General features: G+C 41.0%; 1 protein-coding gene across 1 annotated transcript in view; it reads right to left on the bottom strand.

The window, feature by feature from the left end:
* The window catches only part of LOC143502081 (uncharacterized), a 76,370-nt gene that overhangs the window by 40,721 nt on the left and 18,350 nt on the right, over positions 1-17,299 (bottom strand). The gene's annotated exons all lie outside the window — the stretch shown is intronic.

Here is a 17,299-nt window from a genome sequence, read left to right as displayed (position 1 = left end):
AAAAACTATAGGAAGAAACCTTGGGAGGAACCAAGACTCACAAGAGGAAACATCATCCTGGTGCCATTAATACAGGTAATGAGTGGAGGACAGAGAAGCCTCTTAAAGAAGTTGTTACAGGTCTGTAACAAAAAAAAAAACATAATATAAACAAAAAACCTTCATTCCATCATTAAACATGAATAGAACTATAAATAATTTTGTATCTTTGTTTCTTCCAGTGTTAGAAGAATAATTTAGACAGGTACATCACTGTTTAAATCTAAGGGACCTTGGTAGTTGGTCATTACAACAACCGGTAGTCCACAGCAGATTCGCTGAGCCTGAAAGGGTAAGAGGAATGGTTGTGTCCCAGATGTGGTATTCTTTGACTCTTCTGATAGCTCTCTCCACCAGGATTCAGAGACGAGCTATGGCTTGTGTTTTCTCCGTGTCCTCCTTGCTGAAGCAGGTGGATTTCTTGAAGGGGGGGATGATGAGTGTTGCACCAACATCAGACAGCATCTGGTCAATGATAAAGCCCTTGTCTGCCCTTGTCTCCTGGTTCCAGTAGGCTGAGAATTCCAGACTGTCTTGTTATTTCTTTGTCAGACACTGCCCCTGTGAAGAGCTTTGAAACAAAGGTGATTACACCACATAGGGCAACACCTATCAGTGCTCTAAAAGTTGTGTGATTCTTGTACACTGAAAATGTTTCAGACTGGAGTGTAAGCGATGATGGAGTTTTGCATCTGATTTCTGTACAGTCCAGGATCACTCTAACGTTTGAACAGTACTGTTTAAACTTCTCTGGCATGGTTGCTTGGACCTGTTCCCTTTACATCCAGGTTGGCACTGAAACCAAGACCAGGTATAAATAGTTGGCCCATGTGATGAGAACTCTGCTTACAGTTGTTGTGCTGACCCCAAAGATGTCTGCAAGAACCTTCTCTTTCAGGCCAACTGCAACACGGCAGCAGTACATGAACAATTCATCCACAAGTGCCAGTCTTTGGTTTGGACTTGGTTTCTCAATTTCCATCACACCCTCGTTCCTCTGTGCTTTACTCCAGTACACCAACCTGGATGCTGAGGGAGCAACCGACTCCCAAAAGATCAAAAATACCTTCTCTGATGGAAAACGGGTGTAGAATCTGAACTTCTCATCAGTTGCACAAAATCTGTTGATTTGCAGGCCCCTGAGCTGAGATTCTAATTCTCTGACCTTGGCCTCCAATTCTCTGATTTTTTCAGCAGCAGCATCCAGGGCACCTGAAAAATGCCGACAAAAGCATCAGGGTAAAATGTCGTCTTTACAATACAGACATTTATATGGAAGCCCATTCCCACCACCTAAAGTAAAAAAAAAAGCACATATATTTTTTTCTCATTATTAAGTAAATTGCTATCTCATTATTTCGAGATACTAAGTCATTATTTTGAGATACTATAGTATATAATGACTTAGTATCTCAAAATAATGAGATAGCAATTTTTATTTTTTATTTTAGGTGGCGGAAATGGGCTTCCATACATTCCATTTATCTTCTTTATCAGAGCACTGTGTTTTAGAGCAGTATTGTGTGTCGTGATAAAACGTTTAAAACGTGAGTCAGCTGCCCTCTAGTGGCTGGCTGCAGTACAACTTTTAACCCCGCCCATTCCCATGTTGGTGAACGGGCCGGACGACAAACTTTGAATTTTTATTACACGTAAAATAAGTTTTTTGAGCAATTATATTTTGTCAATTCTGTAAGACCCCATTGCGTTAGTATCTCTTCCAGTGTTTTTCTCTATGATAAACAGATTTTATAGAAGTTATTAAGTGTTACTTAAAGGGGTGTGGCGATAAGGTGATTGACAGTTAATAGCTGCGTTGGTTGACATCTAATACCAGACGCTCAAACGTGAACGCGAAACTCTCGACAGCAAAACTCTCGACAGCAATATTAAAACCTTTTACCTTTGTTTATTTTGTAAAACGTCAAAAGTGTCTATACTGGTGGGCGTATCCTAACAAATGTCGGAGCGGAGATAGGTCTCTGGCGGAGATACTGTCCTGCCTACCGGTTCTAATGCGCATGCTCTGGCTGCAATTTTCAAGATGGCAGCGTCCTTGTGGCCATCTTGGTGGCTTCAAAAACTCACAATGGGAGTCAACGGTGACGTACCGTCCATTATATATACAGTCAATGTCACTGACCCGAGCTCTCGCCTCGCTGGAGCGGCGGGTAGTTTGCGCCCGTGTTAAACGCGAGGTCAGTGATAAGAGCAATGAATAGCCAACCATATGACCATAAAATAGCTTTATTGTAATGTGCTGTTATGGTACCAGACTAGGAGGGTTTGGGTTAGCTAACGTTTATATTAAAACTTGTCAGAAAGCTCTCTGAAACATAAAGTTACATTACTCTCTGGCCACGTCCAAAACTGCTACTACACTGAATGTGTAAAAAATAAAATATAATGAATAAAACAAATAAACGAATAAATAAAAGGACACCATGGTTTGAAGTGTTTTCAGTAGTGCAGTATGTAATGTTCCAGAGTGTGCTGTTTGGGACACGGACTGTCCAACATTAACGTTAGTCTTGTCTAGTCAGGAAACCTTAACATACATTTTTTGTCATTTCATTTCAGCATGCCACCAAAGAAACAAATAAAACCACAGGACACAACACTCCTGAGTTTTTTTTTTAAAGAGCGGAAATAGTTTAAGTAAATAATAATAATCAAACCTGTTATATTATTTTAAATATTATGTATCACCTTATTAGGAGAGTACTGGTACAAAGATACAGTAACAGTGCAGAAGCTGCAGAGATCATTCATGCTTTGCCTTCAGAGGTACATGGATTATTTGGGCAAGTGGAAGCTCTGGTTGCTTTTAGTAGTCCATGTTTCATCCTCTGAGGCAGAGAGAAGTTTTTTGGTTATATCTGAATATAATCCATACATTGCATGCATAATTTATTTAAAGTTTGTGGACAACAGTCATGTTGTACTTTGTTTATTTGCAATTTACCGTAATTCCACAAATGTTCTATGTCACTATACATACAGTGATTAACTACCTTGCCTACAGTGGAATCAGTTTATATTAATATTTTAGAGGATAGGATGGGCTTTGATTTGATAGCAAATGTATGTCTGTCTGCGGGTTAGGAGGCGCCGAGGCCGCTGGAGCATCTGGGGAGGAACATGGACATGCCCTTGCGCCGCCCCTCAGTCCCCTCTTCCTCCCCACATTGCCAATGGGGTCGGTCTGATGAGACATGAGGGCCCGACGCATAGGCTCATAGCACCCCCCCAAAAAAAGTCTTAGGAAAATCCACCATACTGGTGGAGAAGACCACTCCAGGAAGAGGTGTAGTAGCACCTACAGTCTCAGACATGCTGTAGGGCTGGGGGGCAACACCGGAGAACCTAGCCTGTAAGAGTTTGAAAAACCCCTCCACAGTCCAGGCTTCCTCCGTCCGGTGCGCAAGGATGAGGTTTGCCCACTGAAGCGCCTTTCCCTGTAGTCTTGCCCTCATAAAGAGCACCAGAGCCTTTTCCGGTGGCATAGGGCATGTCAGGAACTGAAAATACAGGCTACATTGTAGAACAAAGGCATCAGCATTACGCTCCTCTCCATCGTACATGTCTGGGGAGTCAGTTAAAGAGGGCATTGCAACAGGTTTACCTGCAGTGTCCAAAATGAAACATGACTGCAAATAGTCCAGCTGTACCTGAAAGTCCTCATCATCTTTGGGAGGAGGCAAGCAAGCAACATGCCTCACTCCACTGTCCGCTGCGTTCATTGTAGGTCGGTTATTCGGTAACAACTAGGAGAGAGGGCTGAACGCAAGTGCGGACTGAACAATGAATTTAATGACAAAACTGATACATATACACAAAGCACACAAAACATACCCCAAGAATAATCAAACACCTAACTTATGAACCAAACAACACTAACAGGAATAGCTGGGTGGACAAGGCTAAATAAAAGCAAAGACATCAACAAGCAATACCCCTAGAGAAACCAAAGTCACACAAAATACAAGGAGTACATACAGACTAGTATTACAGACACAAAAGACCAAGATACCAAATCGCATACAAACAAGAGATTAAACACAAGACTTAAATACACTAACCAACCAAGGGACTCAACAAGACACAGCAGAAAGCAATAACGAGGGGGCAGGGGAGTGAAGACAGACACAACTAGGAAATTTCAAAATAAAAGACAAACAGAAGACATGACCGACAGGAGGGAGGCAGGACTGACACTGACCCATTTTCATGCCTGTTTAAAGACTGGTTTAGGCCAGTGGTTAGCAACAACCGAGAGGCCACTTCAGTCGCCGCTTTAAGTCATGCTGGTATTAAAAAATATTTTGTAGGTATTAAAAAGGTATTAAATTCAACTTAAGAATCTTTGTATATACCCTGATGTATTAAATCTGTATTTATATTACCAGCCTGTTACCTTAATTAATGAAATATGCAAACATTGTGTAGAAAAGGAACATTTAATAAACATTAATCATCAAATGAAATGTATTTATATAGTGGTTTTTACACAAAGCACCCTTATAGAAGTCCAGAATCATCAACAACAAAAAAAAAACCCTGGTGAGCAAGCCAAAGGCAACAGTGGTCAAGGAAAATCTCCTTCAAAAACTATAGGAAGAAACCTTGGGAGGAACCAAGACTCACAAGAGGAAACATCATCCTGGTGCCCTTAATACAGGTAATGAGTGGAGGACAGAGAAGCCTCTTAAAGAAGTTGTTACAGGTCTGTAACAAAAAAAAAAAAAACATAATATAAACAAAAAACCTTCATTCCATCATTAAACATGAATAGAACTATAAATAATTTTGTATCTTTGTTTCTTCCAGTGTTACAAGAATAATTTAGACAGGTACATCACTGTTTAAATCTAAGGGACCTTGGTAGTTGGTCATTACAACAACCGGTAGTCCACAGCAGATTCACTGAGCCTGAAAGGGTAAGAGGAATGGTTGTGTGCCAGATGTGGTATTCTTTGACTCTTCTGATAGCTCTCTCCACCAGGATTCAGAGACGAGCTATGGCTTGTGTTTTCTCCATGTCCTCCTTGCTGAAGCAGGTGGATTTCTTGAAGGGGGGGATGATGAGTGTTGCACCAACATCAGACAGCATCTGGTCAATGACAAAGCCCTTGTCTGCCATGCATGCATCTCCTGGTTCCAGTAGGCTGAGAATTCCAGACTGTCTTGTTATTTCCAGTCTTGTTGTGCCAGTCTTTGGCTTGGACTTGGTTTCTCAATTTCCATCACACCCTCGTTCCTCTGTGCTTTACTCCAGTACACCAACCTGGATGCTGAGGGAGCAACCGACTCCCAAAAGATCAAAAATACCTTCTCTGATGGAAAACGGGTGTAGAATCTGAACTTCTCATCAGTTGCACAAAATCTGTTGATTTGCAGGCCCCTGAGCTGAGATTCTAATTCTCTGACCTTGGCCTCCAATTCTCTGATTTTTTCAGCAGCAGCATCCAGGGCACCTGAAAAATGCCGACAAAAGCATCAGGGTAAAATGTCGTCTTTACAATACAGACATTTATATGGAAGCCCATTCCCACCACCTAAAGTAAAAAAAACAGCACATATATTTTTTTCTCATTATTAAGTAAATTGCTATCTCATTATTTCGAGATACTAAGTCATTATTTTGAGATACTATAGTATATAATGACTTAGTATCTCAAAATAATGAGATAGCAATTTTTATTTTTTATTTTAGGTGGCGGAAATGGGCTTCCATACATTCCATTTATCTTCTTTATCAGAGCACTGTGTTTTAGAGCAGTATTGTGTAGCTCTTGTCGTGATAAAACGTTTAAAACGTGAGTCAGCTGCCCTCTAGTGGCTGGCTGCAGTACAACTTTTAACCCCGCCCATTCCCATGTTGGTGAACGGGCCGGACGACAAACTTTGAATTTTTATTACACGTAAAATAAGTTTTTTGAGCAATTATATTTTGTCAATTCTGTAAGACCCCATTGCGTTAGTATCTCTTCCAGTGTTTTTCTCTATGATAAACAGATTTTATAGAAGTTATTAAGTGTTACTTAAAGGGGTGTGGCGATAAGGTGATTGACAGTTAATAGCTGCGTTGGTTGACATCTAATACCAGACGCTCAAACGTGAACGCGAAACTCTCGACAGCAAAACTCTCGACAGCAATATTAAAACCTTTTACCTTTGTTTATTTTGTAAAACGTCAAAAGTGTCTATACTGGTGGGCGTATCCTAACAAATGTCGGAGCGGAGATAGGTCTCTGGCGGAGATACTGTCCTGCCTACCGGTTCTAATGCGCATGCTCTGGCTGCAATTTTCAAGATGGCAGCGTCCTTGTGGCCATCTTGGTGGCTTCAAAAACTCACAATGGGAGTCAACGGTGACGTACCGTCCATTATATATACAGTCAATGTCACTGACCCGAGCTCTCGCCTCGCTGGAGCGGCGGGTAGTTTGCGCCCGTGTTAAACGCGAGGTCAGTGATAAGAGCAATGAATAGCCAACCATATGACCATAAAATAGCTTTATTGCAATGTGCTGTTATGGTACCAGACTAGGAGGGTTTGGGTTAGCTAACGTTTATATTAAAACTTGTCAGAAAGCTCCCTGAAACATAAAGTTACATTACTCTCTGGCCACGTCCAAAACTGCTACTACACTGAATGTGTAAAAAATAAAATATAATGAATAAAACAAATAAACGAATAAATAAAAGGACACCATGGTTTGAAGTGTTTTCAGTAGTGCAGTATGTAATGTTCCAGAGTGTGCTGTTTGGGACACGGACTGTCCAACATTAACGTTAGTCTTGTCTAGTCAGGAAACCTTAACATACATTTTTTGTCATTTCATTTCAGCATGCCACCAAAGAAACAAATAAAACCACAGGACACAACACTCCTGAGTTTTTTTTTTAAGAGCGGAAATAGTTTAAGTAAATAATAATAATCAAACCTGTTATATTATTTTAAATATTATGTATCACCTTATTAGGAGAGTACTGGTACAAAGATACAGTAACAGTGCAGAAGCTGCAGAGATCATTCATGCTTTGCCTTCAGAGGTACATGGATTATTTGGGCAAGTGGAAGCTCTGGTCAGGTTGCTTTTAGTAGTCCATGTTTCATCCTCTGAGGCAGAGAGAAGTTTTTTGGTTATATCTGAATATAATCCATACATTGCATGCATAATTTATTTAAAGTTTGTGGACAACAGTCATGTTGTATTTTGTTTATTATTTGCAATTTACCGTAATTCCACAAATGTTCTATGTCACTATACATACAGTGATTAACTACCTTACCTACAGTGGAATCAGTTTATATTAATATTTTAGAGGATAGGGTGGGCTTTGATTTGATAGCAAATGTATGTCTGTCTGCGGGTTAGGAGGTGCCGAGGCCGCTGGAGCATCTGGGGAGGAACATGGACATGCCCTTGCGCCGCCCCTCAGTCCCCTCTTCCTCCCCACATTGCCAATGGGGTCGGTCTGATGAGACATGAGGGCCCGACGCATAGGCTCATAGCACCCCCCCCAAAAAAGTCTTAGGAAAATCCACCATACTGGTGGAGAAGACCACTCCAGGAAGAGGTGTAGTAGCACCTACAGTCTCAGACATGCTGTAGGGCTGGGGGGCAACACCGGAGAACCTAGCCTGTAAGAGTTTGAAAAACCCCTCCACAGTCCAGGCTTCCCCCGTCCGGTGCGCAAGGATGAGGTTTGCCCACTGAAGCGCCTTTCCCTGTAGTCTTGCCCTCATAAAGAGCACCAGAGCCTTTTCCGGTGGCATAGGGCATGTCAGGAACTGAAAATACAGGCTACATTGTAGAACAAAGGCATCAGCATTACGCTCCTCTCCATCGTACACGTCTGGGGAGTCAGTTAAAGAGGGCATTGCAACAGGTTTACCTGCAGTGTCCAAAATGAAACATGACTGCAAATAGTCCAGCTGTACCTGAAAGTCCTCATCATCTTTGGGAGGAGGCAAGCAAGCAACATGCCTCACTCCACTGTCCGCTGCGTTCATTGTAGGTCGGTTATTCTGTAACAACTAGGAGAGAGGGCTGAACGCAAGTGCGGACTGAACAATGAATTTAATGACAAAACTGATACATATACACAAAGCACACAAAACATACCCCAAGAATAATCAAACACCTAACTTATGAACCAAACAACACTAACAGAAATAGCTGGGTGAACAAGGCTAAATAAAAGCAAAGACATCAACAAGCAAAATCACTAGAGAAACCAAAGTCACACAAAGTACATCTAATAGGGAATACAAAATACAAGGAGTACATACAGACTAGTATTACAGACACAAAAGACCAAGATACCAAATCGCATACAAACAAGAGATTAAACACAAGACTTAAATACACTAACCAACCAAGGGACTCAACAAGACACAGCAGAAAGCAATAACGAGGGGGCAGGGGAGTGAAGACAGACACAACTAGGAAATTTCAAAATAAAAGACAAACAGAAGACATGACCGACAGGAGGGAGGCAGGACTGACACTGACCCATTTTCATGCCTGTTTAAAGACTGGTTTAGGCCAGTGGTTAGCAACAACCGAGAGGCCACTTCAGTCGCCGCTTTAAGTCATGCTGGTATTAAAAAATATTTTGTAGGTATTAAAAAGGTATTAAATTCAACTTAAGAATCTTTGTATATACCCTGATGTATTAAATCTGTATTTATATTACCAGCCTGTTACCTTAATTAATGAAATATGCAAACATTGTGTAGAAAAGGAACATTTAATAAACATTAATCATCAAATGAAATGTATTTATATAGTGGTTTTTACACAAAGCACCCTTATAGAAGTCCAGAATCATCAACAACAAAAAAAAACCCTGGTGAGCAAGCCAAAGGCAACAGTGGTCAAGGAAAATCTCCTTCAAAAACTATAGGAAGAAACCTTGGGAGGAACCAAGACTCACAAGAGGAAACATCATCCTGGTGCCATTAATACAGGTAATGAGTGGAGGACAGAGAAGCCTCTTAAAGAAGTTGTTACAGGTCTGTAACAAAAAAAAAACATAATATAAACAAAAAACCTTCATTCCATCATTAAACATGAATAGAACTATAAATAATTTTGTATCTTTGTTTCTTCCAGTGTTAGAAGAATAATTTAGACAGGTACATCACTGTTTAAATCTAAGGGACCTTGGTAGTTGGTCATTACAACAACCGGTAGTCCACAGCAGATTCACTGAGCCTGAAAGGGTAAGAGGAATGGTTGTGTCCCAGATGTGGTATTCTTTGACTCTTCTGATAGCTCTCTCCACCAGGATTCAGAGACGAGCTATGGCTTGTGTTTTCTCCGTGTCCTCCTTGCTGAAGCAGGTGGATTTCTTGAAGGGGGGGATGATGAGTGTTGCACCAACATCAGACAGCATCTGGTCAATGATAAAGCCCTTGTCTGCCCTTGTCTCCTGGTTCCAGTAGGCTGAGAATTCCAGACTGTCTTGTTATTTCTTTGTCAGACACTGCCCCTGTGAAGAGCTTTGAAACAAAGGTGATTACACCACATAGGGCAACACCTATCAGTGCTCTAAAAGTTGTGTGATTCTTGTACACTGAAAATGTTTCAGACTGGAGTGTAAGCGATGATGGAGTTTTGCATCTGATTTCTGTACAGTCCAGGATCACTCTAACGTTTGAACAGTACTGTTTAAACTTCTCTGGCATGGTTGCTTGGACCTGTTCCCTTTACATCCAGGTTGGCACTGAAACCAAGACCAGGTATAAATAGTTGGCCCATGTGATGAGAACTCTGCTTACAGTTGTTGTGCTGACCCCAAAGATGTCTGCAAGAACCTTCTCTTTCAGGCCAACTGCAACACGGCAGCAGTACATGAACAATTCATCCACAAGTGCCAGTCTTTGGTTTGGACTTGGTTTCTCAATTTCCATCACACCCTCGTTCCTCTGTGCTTTACTCCAGTACACCAACCTGGATGCTGAGGGAGCAACCGACTCCCAAAAGATCAAAAATACCTTCTCTGATGGAAAACGGGTGTAGAATCTGAACTTCTCATCAGTTGCACAAAATCTGTTGATTTGCAGGCCCCTGAGCTGAGATTCTAATTCTCTGACCTTGGCCTCCAATTCTCTGATTTTTTCAGCAGCAGCATCCAGGGCACCTGAAAAATGCCGACAAAAGCATCAGGGTAAAATGTCGTCTTTACAATACAGACATTTATATGGAAGCCCATTCCCACCACCTAAAGTAAAAAAAAACAGCACATATATTTTTTTCTCATTATTAAGTAAATTGCTATCTCATTATTTCGAGATACTAAGTCATTATTTTGAGATACTATAGTATATAATGACTTAGTATCTCAAAATAATGAGATAGCAATTTTTATTTTTTATTTTAGGTGGCGGAAATGGGCTTCCATACATTCCATTTATCTTCTTTATCAGAGCACTGTGTTTTAGAGCAGTATTGTGTAGCTCTTGTCGTGATAAAACGTTTAAAACGTGAGTCAGCTGCCCTCTAGTGGCTGGCTGCAGTACAACTTTTAACCCCGCCCATTCCCATGTTGGTGAACGGGCCGGACGACAAACTTTGAATTTTTATTACACGTAAAATAAGTTTTTTGAGCAATTATATTTTGTCAATTCTGTAAGACCCCATTGCGTTAGTATCTATCCCAGTGTTTTTCTCTATGATAAACAGATTTTATAGAAGTTATTAAGTGTTACTTAAAGGGGTGTGGCGATAAGGTGATTGACAGTTAATAGCTGCGTTGGTTGACATCTAATACCAGACGCTCAAACGTGAACGCGAAACTCTCGACAGCAAAACTCTCGACAGCAATATTAAAACCTTTTACCTTTGTTTATTTTGTAAAACGTCAAAAGTGTCTATACTGGTGGGCGTATCCTAACAAATGTCGGAGCGGAGATAGGTCTCTGGCGGAGATACTGTCCTGCCTACCGGTTCTAATGCGCATGCTCTGGCTGCAATTTTCAAGATGGCAGCGTCCTTGTGGCCATCTTGGTGGCTTCAAAAACTCACAATGGGAGTCAACGGTGACGTACCGTCCATTATATATACAGTCAATGTCACTGACCCGAGCTCTCGCCTCGCTGGAGCGGCGGGTAGTTTGCGCCCGTGTTAAACGCGAGGTCAGTGATAAGAGCAATGAATAGCCAACCATATGACCATAAAATAGCTTTATTGCAATGTGCTGTTATGGTACCAGACTAGGAGGGTTTGGGTTAGCTAACGTTTATATTAAAACTTGTCAGAAAGCTCCCTGAAACATAAAGTTACATTACTCTCTGGCCACGTCCAAAACTGCTACTACACTGAATGTGTAAAAAATAAAATATAATGAATAAAACAAATAAACGAATAAATAAAAGGACACCATGGTTTGAAGTGTTTTCAGTAGTGCAGTATGTAATGTTCCAGAGTGTGCTGTTTGGGACACGGACTGTCCAACATTAACGTTAGTCTTGTCTAGTCAGGAAACCTTAACATACATTTTTTGTCATTTCATTTCAGCATGCCACCAAAGAAACAAATAAAACCACAGGACACAACACTCCTGAGTTTTTTTTTTTTAAGAGCGGAAATAGTTTAAGTAAATAATAATAATCAAACCTGTTATATTATTTTAAATATTATGTATCACCTTATTAGGAGAGTACTGGTACAAAGATACAGTAACAGTGCAGAAGCTGCAGAGATCATTCATGCTTTGCCTTCAGAGGTACATGGATTATTTGGGCAAGTGGAAGCTCTGGTTGCTTTTAGTAGTCCATGTTTCATCCTCTGAGGCAGAGAGAAGTTTTTTGGTTATATCTGAATATAATCCATACATTGCATGCATAATTTATTTAAAGTTTGTGGACAACAGTCATGTTGTATTTTGTTTATTATTTGCAATTTACCGTAATTCCACAAATGTTCTATGTCACTATACATACAGTGATTAACTACCTTACCTACAGTGGAATCAGTTTATATTAATATTTTAGAGGATAGGGTGGGCTTTGATTTGATAGCAAATGTATGTCTGTCTGCGGGTTAGGAGGCGCCGAGGCCGCTGGAGCATCTGGGGAGGAACATGGACATGCCCTTGCGCCGCCCCTCAGTCCCCTCTTCCTCCCCACATTGCCAATGGGGTCGGTCTGATGAGACATGAGGGCCCGACGCATAGGCTCATAGCACCCCCCCCAAAAAAGTCTTAGGAAAATCCACCATACTGGTGGAGAAGACCACTCCAGGAAGAGGTGTAGTAGCACCTACAGTCTCAGACATGCTGTAGGGCTGGGGGGCAACACCGGAGAACCTAGCCTGTAAGAGTTTGAAAAACCCCTCCACAGTCCAGGCTTCCCCCGTCCGGTGCGCAAGGATGAGGTTTGCCCACTGATGCGCCTTTCCCTGTAGTCTTGCCCTCATAAAGAGCACCAGAGCCTTTTCCGGTGGCATAGGGCATGTCAGGAACTGAAAATACAGGCTACATTGTAGAACAAAGGCATCAGCATTACGCTCCTCTCCATCGTACATGTCTGGGGAGTCAGTTAAAGAGGGCATTGCAACAGGTTTACCTGCAGTGTCCAAAATGAAACATGACTGCAAATAGTCCAGCTGTACCTGAAAGTCCTCATCATCTTTGGGAGGAGGCAAGCAAGCAACATGCCTCACTCCACTGTCCGCTGCGTTCATTGTAGGTCGGTTATTCTGTAACAACTAGGAGAGAGGGCTGAACGCAAGTGCGGACTGAACAATGAATTAAATGACAAAACTGATACATATACACAAAGCACACAAAACATACCCCAAGAATAATCAAACACCTAACTTATGAACCAAACAACACTAACAGAAATAGCTGGGTGAACAAGGCTAAATAAAAGCAAAGACATCAACAAGCAAAATCACTAGAGAAACCAAAGTCACACAAAATACAAGGAGTACATACAGACTAGTATTACAGACACAAAAGACCAAGATACCAAATCGCATACAAACAAGAGATTAAACACAAGACTTAAATACACTAACCAACCAAGGGACTCAACAAGACACAGCAGAAAGCAATAACGAGGGGGCAGGGGAGTGAAGACAGACACAACTAGGAAATTTCAAAATAAAAGACAAACAGAAGACATGACCGACAGGAGGGAGGCAGGACTGACACTGACCCATTTTCATGCCTGTTTAAAGACTGGTTTAGGCCAGTGGTTAGCAACAACCGAGAGGCCACTTCAGTCGCCGCTTTAAGTCATGCTGGTATTAAAAAATATTTTGTAGGTATTAAAAAGGTATTAAATTCAACTTAAGAATCTTTGTATATACCCTGATGTATTAAATCTGTATTTATATTACCAGCCTGTTACCTTAATTAATGAAATATGCAAACATTGTGTAGAAAAGGAACATTTAATAAACATTAATCATCAAATGAAATGTATTTATATAGTGGTTTTTACACAAAGCACCCTTATAAAAGTCCAGAATCATCAACAACAAAAAAAAAAACCTGGTGAGCAAGCCAAAGGCAACAGTGGTCAAGGAAAATCTCCTTCAAAAACTATAGGAAGAAACCTTGGGAGGAACCAAGACTCACAAGAGGAAACATCATCCTGGTGCCATTAATACAGGTAATGAGTGGAGGACAGAGAAGCCTCTTAAAGAAGTTGTTACAGGTCTGTAACAAAAAAAAAACATAATATAAACAAAAAACCTTCATTCCATCATTAAACATGAATAGAACTATAAATAATTTTGTATCTTTGTTTCTTCCAGTGTTAGAAGAATAATTTAGACAGGTACATCACTGTTTAAATCTAAGGGACCTTGGTAGTTGGTCATTACAACAACCGGTAGTCCACAGCAGATTCACTGAGCCTGAAAGGGTAAGAGGAATGGTTGTGTCCCAGATGTGGTATTCTTTGACTCTTCTGATAGCTCTCTCCACCAGGATTCAGAGACGAGCTATGGCTTGTGTTTTCTCCGTGTCCTCCTTGCTGAAGCAGGTGGATTTCTTGAAGGGGGGGATGATGAGTGTTGCACCAACATCAGACAGCATCTGGTCAATGATAAAGCCCTTGTCTGCCCTTGTCTCCTGGTTCCAGTAGGCTGAGAATTCCAGACTGTCTTGTTATTTCTTTGTCAGACACTGCCCCTGTGAAGAGCTTTGAAACAAAGGTGATTACACCACATAGGGCAACACCTATCAGTGCTCTAAAAGTTGTGTGATTCTTGTACACTGAAAATGTTTCAGACTGGAGTGTAAGCGATGATGGAGTTTTGCATCTGATTTCTGTACAGTCCAGGATCACTCTTAACGTTTGAACAGTACTGTTTAAACTTCTCTGGCATGGTTGCTTGGACCTGTTCCCTTTACATCCAGGTTGGCACTGACCCCAAGACCAGGTATAAATAGTTGGCCCATGTGATGAGAACTCTGCTTACAGTTGTTGTGCTGACCCCAAAGATGTCTGCAAGAACCTTCTCTTTCAGGCCAACTGCAACACAGCAGCAGTACCTGAACAATTAATCCACAAGTGCCAGTCTTTGGTTTGGACTTGGTTTCTCAATTTCCATCACACCCTCGTTCAATACTGTTCATTTGTTAAAAAACATCTGCAATACATTAGCGTATACCCGATTATTGGTTATGATTTTTTAAATTCCTGTTTGATTTTTGGGTCTGGGGTAAAAAGTAAAAAAAAAAAACATAAACATTTTAGGTTTATATACTATATGTATTTTATACACACACTATGTTTTATACACGCACTCCTTTATAATCGTGTGTCCTGTAATCAATAGATTAACATAAATACTGCGTCCTGCTTTAAAAATGTGATTTGCATATCTGTCACGTGCTGCATGCCGGCGTGATGTTTGTTGGACACGCCCCCACGCGATGCGATGCTGGCGACTCGGCGACGGAGAGCGATTTTATCGCTTTCGGTGTGAACGCACAGTTAAATGCGAGGTCAGTGATAAGAGCAATGAATAGCCAACCATATGACCATAAAATAGCTTTATTGTAATGTGCTGTTATGGTACCAGACTAGGAGGGTTTGGGTTAGCTAACGTTTATATTAAAACTTGTCAGAAAGCTCTCTGAAACATAAAGTTACATTACTCTCTGGCCACGTCCAAAACTGCTACTACACTGAATGTGTAAAAAATAAAATATAATGAATAAAACAAATAAACGAATAAATAAAAGGACACCATGGTTTGAAGTGTTTTCAGTAGTGCAGTATGTAATGTTCCAGAGTGTGCTGTTTGGGACACGGACTGTCCAACATTAACGTTAGTCTTGTCTAGTCAGGAAACCTTAACATACATTTTTTGTCATTTCATTTCAGCATGCCACCAAAGAAACAAATAAAACCACAGGACACAACACTCCTGAGTTTTTTTTTTAAAGAGCGGAAATAGTTTAAGTAAATAATAATAATCAAACCTGTTATATTATTTTAAATATTATGTATCACCTTATTAGGAGAGTACTGGTACAAAGATACAGTAACAGTGCAGAAGCTGCAGAGATCATTCATGCTTTGCCTTCAGAGGTACATGGATTATTTGGGCAAGTGGAAGCTCTGGTCAGGTTGCTTTTAGTAGTCCATGTTTCATCCTCTGAGGCAGAGAGAAGTTTTTTGGTTATATCTGAATATAATCCATACATTGCATGCATAATTTATTTAAAGTTTGTGGACAACAGTCATGTTGTATTTTGTTTATTATTTGCAATTTACCGTAATTCCACAAATGTTCTATGTCACTATACATACAGTGATTAACTACCTTACCTACAGTGGAATCAGTTTATATTAATATTTTAGAGGATAGGGTGGGCTTTGATTTGATAGCAAATGTATGTCTGTCTGCGGGTTAGGAGGCGCCGAGGCCGCTGGAGCATCTGGGGAGGAACATGGACATGCCCTTGCGCCGCCCCTCAGTCCCCTCTTCCTCCCCACATTGCCAATGGGGTCGGTCTGATGAGACATGAGGGCCCGACGCATAGGCTCATAGCACCCCCCCCAAAAAAGTCTTAGGAAAATCCACCATACTGGTGGAGAAGACCACTCCAGGAAGAGGTGTAGTAGCACCTACAGTCTCAGACATGCTGTAGGGCTGGGGGGCAACACCGGAGAACCTAGCCTGTAAGAGTTTGAAAAACCCCTCCACAGTCCAGGCTTCCCCCGTCCGGTGCGCAAGGATGAGGTTTGCCCACTGAAGCGCCTTTCCCTGTAGTCTTGCCCTCATAAAGAGCACCAGAGCCTTTTCCGGTGGCATAGGGCATGTCAGGAACTGAAAATACAGGCTACATTGTAGAACAAAGGCATCAGCATTACGCTCCTCTCCATCGTACATGTCTGGGGAGTCAGTTAAAGAGGGCATTGCAACAGGTTTACCTGCAGTGTCCAAAATGAAACATGACTGCAAATAGTCCAGCTGTACCTGAAAGTCCTCATCATCTTTGGGAGGAGGCAAGCAAGCAACATGCCTCACTCCACTGTCCGCTGCGTTCATTGTAGGTCGGTTATTCTGTAACAACTAGGAGAGAGGGCTGAACGCAAGTGCGGACTGAACAATGAATTTAATGACAAAACTGATACATATACACAAAGCACACAAAACATACCCCAAGAATAATCAAACACCTAACTTATGAACCAAACAACACTAACAGAAATAGCTGGGTGAACAAGGCTAAATAAAAGCAAAGACATCAACAAAGCAAAATCACTAGAGAAACCAAAGTCACACAAAGTACATCTAATAGGGAATACAAAATACAAGGAGTACATACAGACTAGTATTACAGACACAAAAGACCAAGATACCAAATCGCATACAAACAAGAGATTAAACACAAGACTTAAATACACTAACCAACCAAGGGACTCAACAAGACACAGCAGAAAGCAATAACGAGGGGGCAGGGGAGTGAAGACAGACACAACTAGGAAATTTCAAAATAAAAGACAAACAGAAGACATGACCGACAGGAGGGAGGCAGGACTGACACTGACCCATTTTCATGCCTGTTTAAAGACTGGTTTAGGCCAGTGGTTAGCAACAACCGAGAGGCCACTTCAGTCGCCGCTTTAAGTCATGCTGGTATTAAAAAATATTTTGTAGGTATTAAAAAGGTATTAAATTCAACTTAAGAATCTTTGTATATACCCTGATGTATTAAATCTGTATTTATATTACCAGCCTGTTACCTTAATTAATGAAATATGCAAACATTGT

This window comes from Brachyhypopomus gauderio, unplaced genomic scaffold (genome assembly GCF_052324685.1).
Source record: "Brachyhypopomus gauderio isolate BG-103 unplaced genomic scaffold, BGAUD_0.2 sc189, whole genome shotgun sequence".
Lineage (NCBI taxonomy): Eukaryota > Metazoa > Chordata > Actinopteri > Gymnotiformes > Hypopomidae > Brachyhypopomus > Brachyhypopomus gauderio.
Note: the sequence above shows the minus strand (reverse complement) of the source record. Positions and strands in the feature narration are given on the sequence as shown.